Source organism: Apium graveolens, chromosome 1 (assembly GCF_009905375.1).
Source record: "Apium graveolens cultivar Ventura chromosome 1, ASM990537v1, whole genome shotgun sequence".
NCBI lineage: Eukaryota > Viridiplantae > Streptophyta > Magnoliopsida > Apiales > Apiaceae > Apium > Apium graveolens.
Genome location: NC_133647.1, coordinates 141,576,183 through 141,597,971, shown reverse-complemented (window position 1 = coordinate 141,597,971; position 21,789 = coordinate 141,576,183). Strand labels below are relative to the sequence as shown.

The window sequence follows — 21,789 nt, the reverse complement described above, 5'->3', positions numbered from 1 at the left end:
TAGCTGGAGGACATGTCTTTTTCCCCTTTTCATCCTTTTAAGGCTCTCAACAAGAGTATAGTGATCTACTCTCCTCATCTAATTTCTTTCCTTCCTGATCTTTCTGAATCTCATAGGACTACTCCCTTTCTGGAGGCGGAAGCACACGTCTTTGAATTTCTCAAATCAAAATCTTCGATCATGGCAGACTCCAGTTCTGACTCTATGGATCACGTCCCTATAAGCTCGAGGATGGGAAAAAGAAAATTTAAACGTAAAAGAACTCCGATTCTCAATACTAGGTCAGCCATCGAAGATTGGTCTGATGATGAGATTATCCCCACAACTAGCCAACTTCCTTCCCGCGTGATTGCTTCTGATGAGCATGCGTCTCTTGTTCTGGATGCGTCACCTTCTCAGGCCGCAAGGGAATTTGAACAAAGTGCTCCTATCCCGACAAATATCCCATTTCTCCTCAAAAGTCTGACACCCCACTCGAACATTGGGAACCTGAAGATATAGAACTTGATTTTGACTGGAAGGAGCTCGAGGACCTTCCCGAAATAGAGAAGAATGTCTGGGGGAAGAGAGAAAATAAGTTGGCTTGTGTTAGCATGAATTCCACAGCCACAGAATTGGAGATTGGATGGAATATGAAATACTATAACATGGAGGGGATCTGGGCGTGTCCTCTTCGCAAAATGAGGCATCATCTCTTTATCATGGAGAACTTGAGGATTCATAGGATGGTGCTCACTCCCAAACTCATTTCTCTAGGTGTGGGCGCGCCCTTGCACCCATACATCAAGAAAATCCTAAAATGGTATGATGTAGCCCCTGTACAACTCTCTCCCAACTTATACAAACTGGCTTGGGCCTTGTACATCATGTACCACAACTTGAAGTTGGGCGCGCCCTCTATGAAAGAATTTAACTATTTCTTTAGCGTCGGGAAATCTCTACCTGGATACCATTTCTTTGTAGTCAACAAATGGTTGAATAATAAAGGATTCAATGAAGGCAAAGTAAGCCATGAGAGAGAATGGAAAGAGCCATTTTTCTACGTCTATGATGTAAAATGAACCCTTGTCCGTTTTAACCTTAATCCCAGTAAGTAACAATTTATGTACGCTAACTATGCCCATGATGCGTCTTCTTTATGCTTACTGTCTTTCCTCTCTTTCCTTGTAGTGTTCCCTATTATTAGTCCCTCTTTTATCTTTCTTTTTTAGATAAGAGAACTCAAAAGGAGTTAAGTGGAAAAAGAAAAAAGAAAGCATTGAAAGTTCTAAAGTATGCCGAGGATCACTTCAACCTCAAGGAGATGATTACTGAGGAAAATTTGAAGAAAATTGGGGCCTTATCCCCACGAGTAGGTTCTCTTTGTAAGTTTTGAGAGTTTTATAACGGAAAACCCATCCTCACAGCTTCCGAGAAGGCTAGAGGGCTCAATGCCACAGAAATAGTCCAACTGGATATTAGTAGACAAGTGGATCTAGAGCAAGGTAAGAATTATTAGACATAGGACGCGTCTTGTGATTAGGACGCGTCATAGGCGTTTTGCTTGATATATATATATATGCATTTACATGCCTTTACATGTATTTTACTTGACATACATACACGCATTGATAATCCGTATACTCTGCTCAGGGCGCGTCTTGCTATTAGGACGCGTCTTGGTATCCCATATGTGGTCTAGATGCTTACATAAAACTGTTGCATTGCACGGTTCTCATAAGATACATCATATCACACAGGACGCGTCCAGCTCTTCACAAAATTTTATTAAAACCGTTATGTGCACTTGCCATTTTAATATTACTATCATAACTTATTGGACGCGTCCCCGTAACTTGGCGCGCCCATGTCTAATGTTTTTTCATGTTTATGCCACAGACATGACTTCTCTTCCTAAAGGGTTTGCCATTGGGGCCACTAAAAAACTGAGAGCCAGGAAACAAGCTTCTGTCAAGCCAGATCCAAAAGTCAAAGATCATATGCCTACTGTCACTCCTTCCCCTCCACCAAAGATCATTGATACTACAGTGCCGGACATTCCTGATAAGGAGGACGCGCCCTCCAAGCGCCAGAAAACACTGCCAGATGATCAATCCTTCATCCTCAGATACCTGGGTGTGTCCTTATCTGGGGCTTTCACTGAGGAGGAGGTAAGGGGCTGGACTTTCAAAATAGAGCAGCAGACTGAGGAAGCTTTGGTGAAAGCAACCGCCCAGTTTCACTTCAATGCAAGACATAGTGCCAACATGGCTGCTAGACTTAGGGCGCGTCTTGCTATCACAGATACTGCAAAAAGCGAGCCTGAAGATAAGATCAAATCTCTGTAAAAAAGCATTACACTGCTCACCAAGGAAAAGGATGTTGAAATCCTTCAGTTGAAACAGGACAAGGCGCGTCTTGAGGGTGAAAAGGCGCAACTTGAAGGCAATGTCATCTCCGTGGAAAAGGCTATGGAGAATGTAGTCACTCTAAATTCCACTATACAGCTGGTGCTTGATACTCTGAATGATGATAGACTGCACGGATGAAAAGAAGAGAAGAAATTGGTGTATCAGAATGGGTTCGGAGCTGGTTTCGAAGAGTGGTGTTTTGGGTTCATAGCCAATGACCCAGAATACACCTTTTCCAAGTTCGATGAGGATAACCAAAAGTGGGTAAATGATTTCAAAATTAGGGTCGCAGACTCAATCAAGAACAAAAGGATCATCCTAGGCCTGGAAGAGGATGACGCGTCCCCGCGCCTTCTCCACTTCAAACTCAGCCTCCTCCTCCTTCCCCAAAAGACCAGGACAAGTCTCAGGATGCGCCCCCTGCCTAGGCCGTATTTCATGTTTATTCATGAACTTTTATATGAACTGTCTCAAGGGTACAGGCCCTTTTAAGCCTTGCAAGTTGTAAACTTATTTTTGAATTTTATTTTCTGGTATTTTTATAAGGTTTTTCCCTTTATAAATTATCTCCATGTGTATCTTTTTTACTTTTCTTAATCTTGTTCTGTCATACATATGGGCATCCTAAGTTGAGGACGCGTCTCCTAATTAATCTTGTTGTTATCCCCTTTATCATTACAAGCTAAGCAGATGTCCTACAAGGGCGCGTCCTCATTTTAGGGTGCGTATTCCTTATGTATTATTTTCAGCATAAAACCGTAGGGCGCGTCCAAGTACTTGGACGCGTCTAGATTAATCCATTTACTTAAGCTGTTTTGAATTTCCTGGATGGTATATTTTTTCTTAGTATGATAACTTGCTGTTACACCATTTTCTACCCTTGTTGTGCAATGCACAACATATGGGCGCGCCCTCATGGTTGAACGCGTCAACACCTGACTTTGAATGATAAAATTAAAGGTTTAACAGAGAGGACGCGTCCTACCAGAGGGAGCATCAACCAAGATTATGCGTGTATTTGTTTTTTGTATTAACAAATTTCATCTGATAAGTCTTTGACTGGACGCGTCCTTTTTGCAAAAATGCGTCTTTATTTTAGTTAATTCCTGAGTCACCTTTTATTTCCACTTTATAAGTCGTGTTCATACCTTTGTAGAAATACGACTACTTTACAGGGCGCGTCCTGTGATGAGGATGCGTCATACAGTCAGGAAAATTCACAAACAACAACCATTGGAAACTTTTCAAAGTTTTTATTAATAATGCGCTCTGGTGTCAAAAGTGCACCAGTCCCATGGCTACTATGCTCTGTGGAGAATTTTATTCGAAAAATGATCCTTCAACTAGTTCTAAGGTAAGTATTACATGCACTACCCCCTCGGCTAGTAGGAATTTTATTGCTTCTAGTCTATAATTTGGGCACATCCCTAAGTATATAATGTAAACATAATATGTAAGGGGCCAAAGCCGCACCTTACTGATAATACTTTCGAAGATGTTCCGTGTTCCATGCTCGCGGAACCAGCTTTCCTTCTAAATCTTCAAGGCGATAAGTTCCCTTCCACAAGATTGCTTTTATCTTGTATGGTCCTTCCCAATTAGCTCCAAATACTGCATGTTAGGGGGTTCTTTGTGTTTGGCATCACCTTCCTAAGCACCAAATCTCCTACCTTCAGCAGCTATCCCTTTACCTTCTTATTGTAATACCTCGCGGCACGTTGTTGGTATGCCGCAAGCCTTAACTGGGAGTTTTCCCTTACTTCTTCCAAGAGATCCAAATGAAGCCTCTAGTTAACTTCTGCATCTTCCTCCGTGTAACGATCTCTACGAAGCGACCCTGAGCCAACTTCCACGGGGACCATAGTTTCATACCCGTAAGTCAGCATAAACGGAGTTTCTCCTGTAGTAGATCTTGGAGTAGTGTTATAGGACCACATCACTTTTGGGAGTTCTTCAGGCCAATTCCCTTTGCGTTCTTCCAGTTTTGTCTTAAGGGTATGCTTTATTATTTTATCCACGGCCTCTATTTGCCCATTGCTTTGAGGATGATAGACCACTGCAAACTCTTTCTTAATTTTCAGATCCTCACATAACTGCCGCAACTCCTTGCTGTCAAACTGCTTTCTATTGTCAGAGACAATTTTGTAAGGAATACCAAACCTGTACACGATAGAGTTGAAGACAAAGTCTTTAATATTCTTTGTGGTGATAGTTGCCAGCGGCATAACTTTTGCCCATTTAGTAAAGTAATCAACCACGACCACTGCATATTTGACATCTCCTTTAGCCTTAGGTAGTTCTCCGATAAGATCAATCCCCCACATGGTGAACGGCCATGGGCTTACCATAGGTGTCAAGAGCGTCGCTGACATAGATGAGTAATTCGCAAAACATTGGCAGCGATCGCATGCTCTAATAAAATTCGCAGTATCTTCTTTCATCATAGGCCAATAATACCCTTGGCGTAAAACTTTCATCTCCAACGAGTTACCCCCCGAGTGATTACCACAAATTCCTCCATGCACCTCCCTTAAGATGTAATTTCCTTCTTCTTCATCGACACATCTGAGCAATGGTTGATTGAAGCCTCTCTTATACAGAACTTCATCGTATACCACATACCTTGCAGCCTGGTAGCGGAGCCGTTGAGTCTTGAACTTATCTTTGGGAAGTGCTCCCTTGTGAATATAAGCAAGAATGAGCGTCATCCATGTTTCCTTAGGAGCCTCATCTACTTGCATCGCCTCTACCTCTGGGATACTAGGAATTTCCTATATTTCTAAGGGTATAGATCCCAACAACACAGCCTCCTGCTGGGATCCCATTTTTTCCAGGGCATCCGCGTTGCTGTTCTTTTCCCGCGGTACACATTCCAGCCTAGCCTCTTTGAACTTTCCAATCAGGCAATGCGTGCACCTCAGGTATAATTCCATCCGCGGTCCTCGAGCTTGAAACCCTCATTCACCTGGTTTACCACCAACTTCGAGTCGCTCTTTGCAATTAGGTTCCGCGCTCCAATTTCTAAAGAGATCATGAGGCCATTAATCAATGCTTCATATTTCGCATCATTATTCGTTGCATAAAATTTGAAGTGAATTGCACTCATCAAATGATGGCCTTCCGGTGACACGAGTATTATGCCCGCGCCTGCTCCTCCATTGTTAACCGCCCCATCCACATACAAGATCCACCACGGATGTGGAAACTCCTCAGTATGAGGGGGATGCAGCGCTACCAAAGCCTTATCATCAACCACGGAATCAAATTCCAACAAGAATCCGGCTAAGGCATGTCCTTTAATTACTGTACAGGGCATGCACTCCAAGTCAAATTGTCCCAACTCCACATCTTATTTCAGCATTCTCCCCGATGATTCCGGCTTGTGAAGGAGTTGTTGCAGAGGGTATGCTGTACGAACTTCAATTCTATGCACCTGAAAGTAGGGGCGTCGCTTCCTCGACGCAAGGATCAAGGCATAAAACAGCTTCTCCATACTTGTATAGCGAGTTTCAGCATCGTGCAATCGCTTGCTCACATAATACACTGGTGACTGTTGCGCATCCTCTTCCCTCACTAGCACAGCGCTGATTAAATACTCAGAAACTGCAAGGTATATGATCAGAGACTCCCCATCCAATGGTTTCGACAACATGGGAGGGTTCCCTAGTTGTTCCTTTATCTTCCTAAAAACTTCCTCACATTCTGGTGTCCATACAAAGTCTTTCCCTACCACTTTGATCGCCTTAAAGAATTCTTTGCACCTTTCGGATGATTTAGAGACAAATCGGTTCAACGCGGCGATCCTTCCAGTTAGGCTTTGCACCTGCTTCACACTGGTAGGAGATTTTATATCTAGCAATGCTTTGATCTTTGCAGGGTTAGCTTCAATTCCTCTATGATTAACTATGAACCCAAGAAACTTTCCCGACTCCACACCGAACACGCACTTCTGCGGATTCAACTTCATGCGAAACCTCCTTAGAATGTTAAACATTTCCATCAAGTGCTTGACATGATCGCTTGCCTCCTTGGATTTTACCAACATATCGTCCACATACACCTCCATGGTTCTTCCAATCTGATTCTTGAACATCATGTTCACTAATCGTTGGTAAGTCGCGCCTGCGTTGATCAATCCGAACGACATCCCTATGTAGCAGTATAGCCCTCTATCAGTAATGAAGGATGTATGCTCCTGATCTGGACCGTACATGGGAATTTGATTACAATCGGAGTATGCATCCATAAAGCTTAATAAGGCATGTCCTGCCATCGCGTCAACCAACTGATCAATTCGTGGGAGCGGAAAGCTGTCCTTCGGGTAAGCCTTATTGAGATATGTGAAATCTACACATGTCCTCCACTTTCCATTCGGCTTTTTCACGAGCACTGGATTCGCGAGCCACTCGGGGTAGTAAGATTCTTTGATTAACCCCGCTTCCAACAGTCAGTCCACCTCTTCTTTTAATGTTATTTCCCTTTCCCCACTCACCGGGCGACGCTTTTGCCGTATGCCCGTGCAATTAGGGAAAATGTTCAACCGATGACACATTACCCCTGAGTCGATTCCCGCCATGTCTGAATGACTCCATGCGAAGACATCAAGTTTTTTAATCAGAAAACGGGTAAGTCTTTCCCTCATTTCATCACCTTAGCTGAGATCCCACCTTCAAGACCTTGCTTGGGTCATCCTTGCCGACCGAAACAGATATTGTGTCTTCGGCCAGCCCCGTTTTCTTGGCGGGCATATGGATTCTGGGATCTAGATCAAAATCAAAGTCCCGGGGGTCCACAACCTCCATTCCTACATCCGAGGGCGCGTCCCTATATGTGGGAGCATCCACCTCAGGACAAGGCATGGCTTTGTGCAGTGTAGGTATGGAGGGTGCGTCCTCGTTTTGAGGAGCATCAACCTTAATTTCATTTTCACTTTCCAAGGGCGCGTCCTCGTTTTGAGGAGCATCCACCTTGAGGCTACTTTCGAGGCTTTATAAAATTTTACTTCTTCCTTCCAACTTTTCTCCATTAACCTCCTTTTGCATGATCCCTTCTATATGATTCACCATAACTTTCTCCATACTACAAATCCTCGAAACATTCCCCAATATCAAAATAGGGGTCGGGGTAACATGAATTTCTTCTTCTTCTGGACCTTCCATAAAATAATGGGCATGAACCTCTCCACTTGGTTTTGTCTGAATGTCTGCCGTATCTTCAAATGGAAGAAACCTTTTCCCTCATACCTTCTCCTGCAAAATTCTTTAACAGCCTTGTGATAGCAGTCGCGTGACTCGTATTGTGATCCTCTCAGACTGCCCACTTCGTTAGGTGTTGGGAACTTTATCATCAAGTGATGTATCGAGGTTATCACCTGAACGCTCGCAACCAAGGTCTGCCCACCAACATGTTGTGCGCGGAGTCCTGATCCAGCACTTTGAAGTCTATCATTTGAGTAACAGATAGAGCTCCTTCCCCGAGTGTGACAGGAAGCCTAACCGAACCCATGACTCTCACTGCCTCTCCAGTAAAGCCGTAGACGTGTGCATCTTCAAAATTCATGTAACTATCTGGGAAACCCAATTTTTTGTACGTGTTGTAATACAGGATGTTCGCAGAGCTCCCGTTGTCCAAGAAGACTCGATGCATGTTCATTGCCCCAATAAGCATAGTTATTACCAATGCAACATTATAAGGATGATGTACCCATCTTGACTCTCTTTCCCTGAACGTAATGTCAACTGATTCTCCTTTGAATACTTTTGAAGGTCTATCATCCAAGTTATGAATGTTGGTGAGTGGTGGGTGTCGTGCCTCTCTCACATTTCTTTCCAATGCCCGATTACTATCGCCAACAAATGGGTGTCCTCCAAAAATTACCCTGATACTACCAGCTCTTTGGAACTTAACCTCCGTTGTCTTTTCATCATCCTCCGCCCGTGGGGGCTGCCTTTCATCTTTCCCCTTGTCATCGCTTCCTCTGCTTCGTTTACCTTGTCAATCCATTCTCCCATGTATCTTGCCTTGATTAATTCTTCAATTTCATCTTTTAGGTGACGACACTCGTGGGTGTTGTGACCGGTAGATCATAGTATTCGCAGTATTTTTTCTTGTCTCTACTCTGCCATGAAGTCAAACGGTCTGGTTTCTTGAAGATTCCTCTGTCCTTATTCACCTCAAAGATGTGATCAATAGAGGCTGCCAGCGGAGTGTAATTGCTCACCCTCTTTTTATAGTTCGACGGAGGGCTCCACTCTCTCCGCACGTTCATGGCGTTCACCCTATTGGGGCTTCGGGTATTCCGCCGATAATCTGGACTCACAAATCTGTCTCTCCTCTTAGCTCGTCCCTTGGAGTTGTGACTATTATCATTCTTCTTTATTTCTGCAAGCGATTGCTCAATCGATTTGAAGGATTCCGCCTGCGCAAGTACATCAGCTAACGACATAGGGTCCTATCCTTGCAGGTGTTTCCAAAAATCTGTTCCCACACGCAGAACAGCTATAAGAAGTATTTTCAGTGTCTCATCAGTTGCGCCTCTTACCAAGGTAGACTCTGCATTGAACCTTTTGAAGTATGAGGTCAAGCTTTCCCCTTCCTTCTGTTTCATATTGGCCAGCGTGGTAACAGGTGGCATATACTTCATCACGTGAACTGAGTTAAAAACAAGGTTTTCATCTGTTCCCAAGATGTAATCACCCCCGGACCAAGTTTTTGGAACCATTGTTGAGCACCTTCTCTAAAGGTGGCCGCCAGGAGACGACATCGTGTTAAGTCGGGTACCTGATATACATCCATCTCAATGTTGAAATGCCCTAAGAATTCCACGGGGTCAGAGTTTCCATGGAAACGCAAGTCATTAGTTATGATCCTGTATCCTGCGGGCAGCTGCGCTTCCCTCACAACAACAGGAAAAGGGGAAGGAGCTTGCGTAGTTGTTGTTACCCTACCTCCTTCAAGATGGTTGAGAAACCTCTTAAGATCATTTACATTGAACGTCCCAACCCCAGGAATGGTTTGAACGTTGGATTGTTCCCCTTGATTACCCCCCGGGTGTACCGGTGGATCTTGCTGCCCCTCGCCCTAATGCTGCGGCTGTGGTATATTTCCATCTTGATTTTGAGCATTCTCTTGCACATGAAGTTCCTCCTGACCGTGCCGAGGTATCTCATCATTGTTTTGCAACCTTTCTATACCTCGCGCGTCATCCCGGTCATGAGGACGCATCTTGATTCCATTGCTTGTAGCACTATGGGAGGCTAAAGGAATAATGACGAGGGGTTCTCCAGTAGAGGGTGCACCATCTCTTCTTCTACTGTATGACGCCCTTCCATGATGGTATCCTATCCTTCCTCGTCCATTCCCTTGATAGCCTCGTCCATAATTTCCAAACCTTCCTCGCGGAGGGGCACACTCGTGCTCGCGGTGCCGCACCCCATCATCCCTTGAGTATGTAGGGGGCACATGCGTTGTATCACGGGGCCTCGTTTCTCCAATGTTTCTTTCTTTCTGTCATTCCACTAACAACATTCTCAAATAGTCGTCTCCCAACCTTATGCCAAGCCTTCTCTTTAAGGTCGAAAAATCTCTTTTTCCTCATCTGGGTTCTGAATATCTTCCGCATGACGACGCTCGTCCATCGTACGCCCAGACTTATGTGGATGTGGTGCATCCTGATTACTGAGATGAGGCCTCGCTCCACCGTCTGTGTCCTCATCGACAAGCTCCACAATAGATTCTACATCGTCAGAATATTCCAAGCGCTGAGGAGTGATTCGCGTATTTTCTCCGCTGGCTTGGGCATCCCCCTCAACTATGGGTGCTTTCCCCACGGCATGGCCATGACGGGAAAAATGACGACCCCTCCTCGTCCTGCGATGCTCCACCGTATTCAGCCTTGACTGGAAATTGTTAAGCATATCCCCCATGCGGTACAACTGCTCCAAGATATCAGCGTTGCTGATGGGAACTAGGGGTGTTCCTCCCACATCTGGAGCTCTCGGAGGGTTTGCCATGTTTTTGGACACGTAGGGTTCATGGCGAGTGTAGCCTCCCTCGCCCTCTCCTTCAGATCTGCTATCACTTCCATCATAAGAACTTCCATCATGATTGTAAGACATCTTTTCCTCCCAAGACTATGATCTTAATCAACACCCCTCCTTCAAGCGCCAATTTGTTGACGGAGGAATCTGGTAACAACAAAGTTTGAGGTTTTTCGCTGGAATTAAGATCTATGATGGTGGTTCTTCGCCGGAAAATCAAGCGTTGTATGGTGGTTTATGGTTGTTTTAGGCTGAGATTGATCAGAGTAAGTGGTGGCTCCCTTATCAGCTCTCAACTTCTTACCGCTCTCAATGTGCCTACGTACCCTTTATATAGGGATCAAGCCTAACGTATTTCTTGGGGAACAAGAAATCTAATGGGCTTAGACTTCTTATTCCCAGGCCCGGTAGAAACCCATCCAGAATCCGACTTCTGCTAGCTTTAGGAATGTCCAACTATGAGGCCCAACCATGAAGGCCCAAGGCTCGTCCGTAATCGTAGGACTTCACGGATAGTGCATCTCCCTGCTCAAGGATAACACTCCGCTACAGCTATCTCCCTTAAATTACGAACGCAGGTATAGCCACGGTTCATCCCAAGTGTCGGACGCGTTCCTGTCCCCCGGATGAGGATAACCCACCAGATAACAGGACAGGTGATCCCAAGCTCTTGGGTGCAAAGTGCAGGATGACTCCAAAGTTTTCCAACGAGGACACCCGTTGAATACAAGAACAGAGTTCCCAGAGAACACACCAGAGTTAACCCCCAAATCCCCAACGAGGACACCCGTTGACTACAGGCAATATTCTAAAAATCGGCCGATTAACCGATTAATCGGTCGATTAATCGGAGTTCGGACGGGTACTGTCTCGATTAATCATTAATCGGGTCAAAGTACCGTTTTTTAAAAAATCGGTCAAAAGTCGGGCAGTTCGGGAAAAATCGGTCAAGTCAGGTCAAAAATCGGCAAAATCGGCCAAAGTTGGAAATTAATAAAAAAATATTTTTTTCAGAGAAATTGATTTTTTTGAAAATATTAAAATAATAATAAATTAATAATAGAATATAGATAGACTCTTTTACATACATACACTCATACAGTGATCGATGACTCTTCTACACTCACAAATCCCTAATTGAAATCTCAACATTCAACTGCCATTGATTATTCAACAATCTTAAGGTATACAACAATCTTAAGCTCTAGATTTTCATTTCATTTCGTGTATGCTTTTGAATCTATTAGATTTTTTTTCTTAATATTGGGATTAGTTACTTCCGTACAACTTGTTACATATATGGAGATGACAAATCATGATTTGTAATCATTCTTTATTATTATGAATGTTGTGATTCTTGTGGGCTATACCTATACGGTTTGTAAGTATTGTGCGCTTCATCTATTAGTATATTTTTCTTGTGTTAATTTGGTATAAATATATTTTATGGTGTTAATTTGGTTTGATGAACTGATTGTGCTGTTATTTTCGAATTAATTTTTTGCACCAGGCCTCTGTATTTTAAGAATGGAAAGTACAACCGGCCATATGGGTTCTTCAGCAGCTTCAAACTCAGAAACGGTGGGTTCAACAGAGCAATGAAGCGAAAACCTGTCGATATAGGATGGGAATTTGCTGAGTTATATCCTAATTCTCCAGGAAGGATTAAATTCAAGTTGTGCAATATGGTATTTACAGGTGGTGTTTATAGACTAAAGCAACATGTGGCTCGTGTAAGAGGGAATGTAGCTCCATGTGGTAAATCAACTCCGATTGATCAAGCTAAATGTAAGCAAGCACTAGAAATCTTTAAAAAAAAGAAGATAAAAGAGAGACACTTGCAGACCTCAGGGCAGATGTTAATATCAATGCAAATGATAAAGAGGCAGATGATGTTGTCGAGATTGACGGTGTTAGCAAACCAGCACGCTCGCTTGGTCCAATGGACCAGTTTGCAAGGTCTATATCTCCAACTGAAAACAAAAGGCAACAAAATATAAATGCTTCCCTGTTTAAGAGCAGGACAAATGAAGTACACACGTACTTGGCTCGTTGGGTATATGAAGTTGGAGTTCCATTTAATGCAATTGATAATGATGCATTCCGTCAGTTAATGGAAGTTGTTGGTCAGTTTGGTCCAGGATATACACCACCATCTCAATATCAATTAAGAGAGCCTTTACTAAAGCAAGCAGCTCAAAAAACTAAAGAATCAATGAAGAAACAAGAAGATGAGTGGAAAAATGGTGGGTGTTCAGTCATGACAGATGCATGGTCTGATAGAAAGAGAAGAAGCATAATGAACTTGTGTGTCAACTGCAAGGTTGGAACCAGTTTTCTGTCTTCTATCGAATGTTCACTTGAAGCACACACTGGAAAGTTTATATTTGATTATGTGGATAAGTGGATTGATATAGTTGGATATAAAAATATTATTCAAGTTGTTACTGACAATGCAACAAATAACTTTGCGGCTACGAAAATGCTTAAAAGGAAGCGACCTAGTATATTTTGGACTTCATGTGCAGCACATACACTTAACCTTGCTTTAGAAGCGATAGGTAAAATCCTGTTACTTCTTGTTCAACGTATTAGTCTAAATTATATCATAATTTTAATCCTTTATGCAGGCAAGACACCAAAATTAAAGCATGTGATTGACAAGGCAAAGTCGCTAACAATATATATATATATGCTCATCACAAGACTTTGGCATTAATGAGAAAGTTTACCAAAAAAAGGGATATTGTAAGGCCAGGAGTGACAAGATTTACAAGCTCATTTCTCACTATGCAGAGCAAGTTAGATAAACAAGAAAATTTAAATTTTATATTCCTCTCTAAAGAATGGAATGAATGTAAGTGGGCTACTTTACCAAAGGGGATAACAACATATAGTACAATTGTTAGTCAAGCTTTTGGGGTAGATCTTTCTTTCTGTGTAGATGTCTTTAAGCCATTAGTTAAATTGTTGAGACTTGTAGACGGAGATTATAAGCCAGCAATGGGTTTTATTTATGGCGAGTTGAAAGATGCAAAGAAAGAAATAATCAACATTTGTAAAGGTGTGAGAGAAATATATGATCCTATCATGTATATAATTGATTCGAGGATTAAAGATAGACTAGATGGTCCACTGCACTTGGCTGGTTATATACTTAATCCTTATTACTTTTATAAAGACGAGGAAGCAAAAGATGATCCTAATTGTATGGGAGCTTTGTTAACATGCATTGAAGCTTTCTTCCCGGATGATTATGATAAGCAGCATTTGGTGTCTAATATTGAGCTACAGAAGTACAAGGCGATGGATGGAATGTTTTCGAGAAAACTAGCAATTCTGGGAAGGATGAACAATGATGAAAATTTTAATCCTGGTAAAAAATCTGGTCTTAAATTTATCATCTTATCTCTTGTCCATTATATAGTTTTATTTACAATATTTATTTTTTTGCACATTAGTTGGATGGTGGTCTAATTACGGAACAGACACTCCAAATTTACGAATGATGGCGATAAAAATACTATCACTGACCACAAGTTCGTCAGGTTGCGAAAGAAATTGGAGCACTTTCGAAGGGGTTTGTTATTCAACTATTTTTTTTGTTTGTTAAGATTTTATTTTCATGTCCATACTTTATAATCTTAACATTTTTTCTTCATCTTGTTACTTTAGATTCATACAATAAAAAGGAACAGGCTTGATACAGAGAGGATAAATAACCTTGTGTATGTCCAGTTCAACTCCAAGCTTTCAAATAAAAATAAAAAGTTAAAGGATCAATATGATACATGGGCAGCCAATGATGCTAGAATGGCTCAAGCTTGGATTGTTGAAGGTGGTGACGAGGAAGAAGGTGAAGGTTCAACAAGCACTTGTGATGATATTATTAGGGAACTTGATGAAAAAGATTTTCATTCAGATGATGAGCCCGAAATTAATGATGAATATGTGTTTGATGACGATCAGGAAGGCTACTAAATTATATAACACAAATATATATTATTAGGTAGTAATTTTGTAACTACCAAACTAGCCAGTAGTAATTAATTATGGACTAGTAATGGTGATTTTTTTATAAATCTTACCATTTAAATATCAATATTGAATTAATGATATGTGATTTTATTTTTGTGAATATTATGGAAGTTAGTAATATTTAAATAGAATTATTTTTTATTTTTTATTAAATAAAATGATTTCGACTAATGCTCCGATTAATCAATCCGATTAATCACCGATTATCCGATTAATCACTGAAAGATCCCTCCATCGAACAATACCGATTCCCGTTTTTTAGAACACTGACTACAGGAGGAGGCCTTCAATCATCAGGCATACCCCTGGAGGCCTTCAAGCTTTTCATGGACATCCCCCTCTTTGACCGTCTCAAGGAGGGAATTCTTTAAAGAGTACCTTCAACAAATATGTTAGTGGAAATAATCCTCCATTGCTTCTTTCCATGTGTGCCTTGTCCTGAGCTCACCATTAAGAATGCATTCCCCACATATAGGGCGCGTCCTAGGACACTGGGCGCGTCTTGTCCTTCATGAAACTTGCATTGTGCTCCAGCAACTACCTCCCGAGTGTACACCTTCAAGCTTCTTTGCCAAGGAACCACTTTTCAGCATACTCCCACCATGGTGGACACGTCCAATACCCATGGGCGCGTTCTGCCCTGGGCATGTGCTTCCAAACTTTTTTATCATAAGACCATCCTTCATAAAACAATCCCACAAAGGTAGGTGTGTCTTGTTAGCCTAGGCGCGTCCTAACCTTTTGCAATGCAATACCGAGTTTGACTGTAATCAGCCCGCGTTTGACCCGAGTTATTCCTAATACCAAAATTTGGGTATAACATTAGTAATTGGCTCTACGGGGGTTTTGTGATGCTCTTTCTTAGTGGTATCCTTGTAGTTAAGCGGGGAAACATTTGCTATATTTGAACTCCTAGTTTGACTGAGGTGTGTTTGAGAACCGTTAGACTTACTTCGAGCATATGCTAGGTAAAGCTTAGACTTACCAATTAAACCACCATTAAGTTCATCATAAGTTTACCATCGTCTATTATGTTATGAGTAACAATGAAGCCGTACTTCTTATTTCTTTTGTCCTTGTTCCTGGGCAGAATAATATCCTTGATTTTTACCGTCTTCTCAAGACTTCCTATTGCCTTCTCAGTACGCTTTTCTCAACCTTGTTATCATTATATCTTGAATTAATCTCCTCTTCCTTGTGTTGAATCTTTTTCGTAGCTCTAAGGCCCCCAGATCCCCAATTTCGCATCTTGCCGGGAAGACAATTTATTCACGTTAAATTACTTAATTAACCCTCATTACATACACATATACATATATATATACGTACATATATATATATATATATACATACGTACGTACATACATACATACATACGTACATACATACATACATACATACATATATACATATATATATATGTACGTATGTGCATGCATGCGTATATACATACATACATATATACATACATACATACATATATACATACATACATACATATATACATATATGCATACATACATACATATATACATACATACATACATCATCAGGCGGTTTCATGGGTCCAAACCGAATTTATCGTTTACTCTAAATTTTAATCAGAACTCGACCGTTAAGTTAAAAATATCAAAGCGGTCCGATTTGTGTAAAACGGTTTGGTTCGGCATGATTTCAGTTTAAACCGATTTTTGTTAATATAAAAATTCAACAATTAAATTGAAGTTAAACTTGAACGTGTGAAAAAAGAATCGAAAAGTTTGAATCATATTATGAATCTCTACTTTAACTTTTAAGAATATATTTAAATAAGATATAAAAATTACAAGAATTTGACAAATAAAAACAGAGTGAATAAGATCATCAAAATACGATTTTTATATTTTTTATGAATAAAAATAAAAATAATGAAAACACAATACATATATAAAAATTATGATCTCAATATATTTTAAGAAAGTCTTCGCGTTGCTACTTTTATATATTTAATAATCTCTTACATATTTTGTAGATTCTAGTTTATTATTATATATTACTCACATACATATATATATATATATTTATTAATTTTTCAAAAATTATTCGGTTTAGTTATTTCGGTCAGTTTGAAGCTAAAAATCAAAATCGAAACGAAAATATCCGATTTTTAAAATTTCAAACTGTTGATAAATCGAAAAAATCGGTTTGATTCGACCGTTTTAGGTCGGGTTGGATAATTCTTGCTCATCCCTACATACATACATACATACATACATACATACATACATACATACATACATACATACATACATACAACATATAAGAAATTAAGATAACATAAATAAACTTAATGTCTTCATAACCGATTAACATGATCTCTCCAAATAATGAATTTCCATGCTATACAACAACAATTATGGAATTAAAATTTTTAAACACTTTCTAGTATATCTTTTACGAAAATCATCTTTTAGTTGTCCGATAAAAAATTGAAAGAAACTGCACCTCTTTTAATTGTCCGATAAAAAATTGAAAGAAAGTGCGCCTCACAGCACATCATATTTTTCAACCATATAATTGTACACATTTCTCATTAATATACGAGTCTTGTAACTGTATATATTTGATATCGACCATAAAATACACATATCGGAGAAACATCATTCCATTAAAGACTGTACATAGAGGAAAGTAATTTCTGGTAACATGAAATATGTTTCATTTCATAAGTATTTATACAAATATTATGATAGTTGATATTAGATCATGTCATAGATGTGGCGCCCCAAAATCCGGGGTCAGGAATCTCGGAGGCCATGCCATCTAAACCACTATAAACCACATACCTCACATCACAATATTTAAATACTCACACTTTACGACCCCACACTTATCACACACACACGCTTACAGGTTATTGTCTTGGAAATGAATCATTCATTAGTAGAGTAGATCAAACCACAAAGTGATAATTATTACAACCCAAAAATAATTAAGTCTTACCGGGGAATAACCTTTAAGTAAGGCTAGTACGTCGGCCAAATATATGTTTCTTATTTATTACCTTACATAAGTCATACTTATAAATAAGCCGAACTAAAAACAACTGAAACTAATCCAGCTTATTCGGACTACCTGCGGTACAGCATCAAACAATCTACGGAATAGCTGACCATTTCCTACCCGTTTCCTGGCTGTGGTTCTCATGGTAGGCATCTTGATTCACTGTTGTATTGTGTCAATTTAAGATAACAAGTGTGAGCTATAATGCCCAGCATAATAATGTACAGTATGAAAATGAATGTATGATAAACTTACGTAAAACATCATATATGATAATTACATTTTATTCGAGAATAGTTTCCCTTGGTGATACACACCTTTTACGAAAACAATCCTTTGGTGGATTTTATTAACCTGCGAATACCTTAATAGTAAACCCAGCACCTAGGCTTAGGTTACGGTATTCCATCACAATTTCAATTGGAAGAATAGGATACTTGTTGGAGCCACCGCATACGATGATCAGTCGTAATACAATAATATTAACATTTTCTACTAGTAGAAGGACGACACCTTCGTACCCCGGTTATCACCCTGACCGCATTCGGGCTACGTGTCCCATTTTGGGTATACACATACTTCACAAGTTCCTGAGTACACCGAGTACCTTCGCCTGTGGTACCTTTGGTAGTCCATCTAGCACACATAGTACCAGAGTCTACCCCTCCCTTGTCCTTTTAAAATAATTCTATCATATCTCAAGAACTCGAACCACATCGAAGTTCCCCAAGCATTTTGCTTGTTGATAGAAACAACTTATCTCATTAGGGTATATATATATACATACACGTACTTCCGAAATTTTCGGGGAAAGTACTAAGGATGTGAGTTGACCGTTGTCAACAGATAATTAAATAAGGGGGGGAAGTTTCTCCTTGAAACTATATTCAAAATATTAAAATAAGTCGAGATAATATTCTCCGACGATCTGAAATTATTCGAATGATTCCTGAATATCCGAGAGTATTTTAAATCAGGTTCTATGATTTTTAAATCATAAATAAACCCTTTTTATAAATAACAAATAATTAAATGATAATTGATAAATAATTAAACCTCGAAGGAGTTTACTTTTTAAAAGAAAATAATATTTCTCAACTAATTTATGTCTAATAATTTAATGAACTTTTAATATTTACTCGAGTCGGAAGTAAATATTTACTGGAGAATACTTCTCCATAATAAATGAATAGTAGATAAATATTTCTTGTCCAAATGGTAAAGTATAGTTGAGGGAATACGATCTTTGGAAATTGTCTTAATAAAAGTTCGAGGTGTTTAACATTTTGTAAGTGGACGTTGGATCCCTTTAAACGTACTACTATGGATTTGTAATCGTCCTATAATATCACCGGAATGATTCCCGGGTTTTTATCTTGAAATCCCGACCGACTCTCGGTCTTATTATAATACGTCATACTTATAGCGGAATAAAATATTTCACGATATATATTTATCGTACAACATCGCTATATTATGCGAAAATTCAATAACTACGTATCATGGAAAACATGGTATTTATGCAATGATAATAAAAAAAAATCCTTTCACAACACAACAGTAAATGGAGTTGGGTTCGCAAACTTGTCTGGGTATCTCGAGGTGGAGGATGCTCTAGGTTCCGCTCGGAAATCTATAATCATAACACAATTTATTTCGTTAGGTTCTGTTCTAATTTACGGCGACTCGCAGTCATGTGCTACTTATTACGCACCCTCTCAACTTATATTACCCTTATTATTCCTTTAAGTCTTTATTTACATTATGGTCTCTTCCTTTTTCAAAGTATTTTAAGTCCATTTTCATTTTCGTCGTCGGCTCCGCTTATAGATTCTACGGTTTCTAATCGCGCGGTCTCGGCTCCGATATTTTTATAAAATTGAAAGTCATTATTTCCACTTAAAATTTTTATGGCAGTTAGAAAACTCAATATACTACTCTCTGTAAAATTTTCATGATTTATGAACATTCTTAAGTCGATCCTTTATATTTTCAAAATTCATAATTCGTAGCAGTTTTTGTCGCGTAAATCACTTTTAGTAAAACGACCATAACTTTTGATCCGTAAATCGGAATCAAGCGATTCAAACGCCTAAACGATCCTTATAACATTGTATATCATAAATAAGGGTTAAGTTTCAAGAAACTACAGTTTACATCCTCGGGAATTTCTGCAGAATCTTAAAGTTACGTTTTGTTCGTTTTAGTGAGATTACGTTTACGATCGGAGTTTCGTTTACGCCTTAGATCTTTATACTACCACCAACAATCAACATATCATCATCAACGCACTAACCCCTCTCAAGAACATCATGTTCTTGAGGCAACAATAATCAACCTTAAATCTACTTAGCTAAACATCAAGATTTCAACAATACCACTACTAAAACTAGGTTTACAACTACATACTAAAAGGATCTTGAACTTAAATCTTAAATAAAGTTGGGTCAAAGATTTTTACCTTTCTTGAGATCTTGAGATGTGTTCTTGATGATGGTGAAGTCTTGGGAGTGTTTAGTATGGTTTTTGGAACCTAAAACAACCATTGAAATCAAGAAATCAAAGAAGAGTTACTATTCATACTATTCATTCTTAACTTTCTTGATTTTATTTCACCCATCAAACCTTGATAAAAAGAGCTCAAAGATTTATCTTACCTTAGTTTGGTTGTTAGGAAGCTTGAGAATTAATGGGAGGATTTATCCATGATTAGAGCTTGAAGATTTGATTTTGGTTTCTTGGCTTGAAGAAGAAAAACCGAATGGGGCTTAATAAAGAAGTGGGGAGAGAGTTTTTGTGTTTGTTTCTTGGTTGCTTCTTGGAATGATGCAAGTGATAGCTTGTGATATCTTATATTGATTTTTATTCTCTAGTTATATCCTAGTATTTGATTTATGTTGCCAATCTAGGAGACAAATCTAGCTAGCTTGTAGTAGATTACAAGCTAAGCCACTTGCTTAGCCCTTTTAGCTCACTATTTGCTTAGCCTTGGTTGATCATTCTATCTCTAGCTCACTATTTGATAAAGTAACCATGATTACTTTCTTACCATGGTTAGTTAGTACGTTACGTTTATTTAATCGTTTACGCGTTCGCTCGGTCGCTTATGGTTAGTTAGTACGTTACGTTTATTTAATCGTTTACGCGTTCGCTCGGTCGCTTAAACGTTTTCGTAATACTTCCTCGTAAATGGTTCGCGACGTAATTCATTTCGTATTTATTCCTTATGTTTTGAATTACCATACTTGGATATAAATCCGTAGGGTTTTAAATTCGTAATTATATTGTGATTCTCGTAATCCTCGATGATTCGTAAATATGGTCGTTTTTCAAAGTTCGTTTTCTTCGAAAACTAATAACGTTTACATACACTCATTTAGTACGTAATATCATAATATCATCTCCGAAACTCATTTTCTCATGCACTACATAGTGTGAGCTAAAAAGTTTTTCCTCGTCCGTCGGGGTGACTATTCATTAAACGTTTTATAAGGTCTCAAAAATTCGAGTTATTACAATAGAGCTAGTTATATCTAACAAAATAAGAACCAAAGGTACACATAGAAGTTCAAACTCATTGTTTATCCATTAATTTTCTCACCGGAATAACATTATAATGCTCGATTTTACTAATGTATATTCTTAGAAGCATTATATTCTTTATCTGGTAATTAAATTTTTAAACAAAAAAGTTGTAAAACATTATATAGGATTTAATTTTTTGATCGTTTTAGAAGAACATTTTTATTCTTGAATTGTAACTAGTTGATTTATTCACGAGAATGTAGCAACTCATTGAAGATTTATACATGAATATATCTTTCAACGAATATTTGGCGTTCTTCATTTTAATATTCTAAACACTATTTATCTCAAGAACATAGAACCGGTAATCAAACACCAAATTATTTATCCACATATGATTCAAATAACAAACTATTTTAAAGTCATCAGTTATATTAACAGGACAAACAACAAGTGGTTTACAGGACAATCAACAAATTTGTTTGCAAGATAAACGGCAAGTTGTTGACAATCACCAAACTGTTATTCATTCAGAAATAATTTTTAATTTAGTTAGTATCGTATTCAACCCCCTTGTATTAAACCCCCTTCTACCATATTTTCTACCATATTTCGACATCCAACAAAACTTTAATGTTGTTGATCAAATTTAAATTATATATAATAATCTCATACTTGAATTGATCTACCAAATATTGATAAACTCATCAATACATATCATCACATAAAAATATATCGCAAACAATCCAACAAAA

The 21,789-nt window shown here is 39.1% G+C and overlaps 1 pseudogene; it reads left to right on the top strand.

The window, feature by feature from the left end:
- Window positions 1-11,541: 11,541 nt before the first annotated feature.
- On the top strand, window positions 11,542-14,475 carry LOC141707516 (uncharacterized; annotated as a pseudogene).
- Window positions 14,476-21,789: the final 7,314 nt, after the last annotated feature.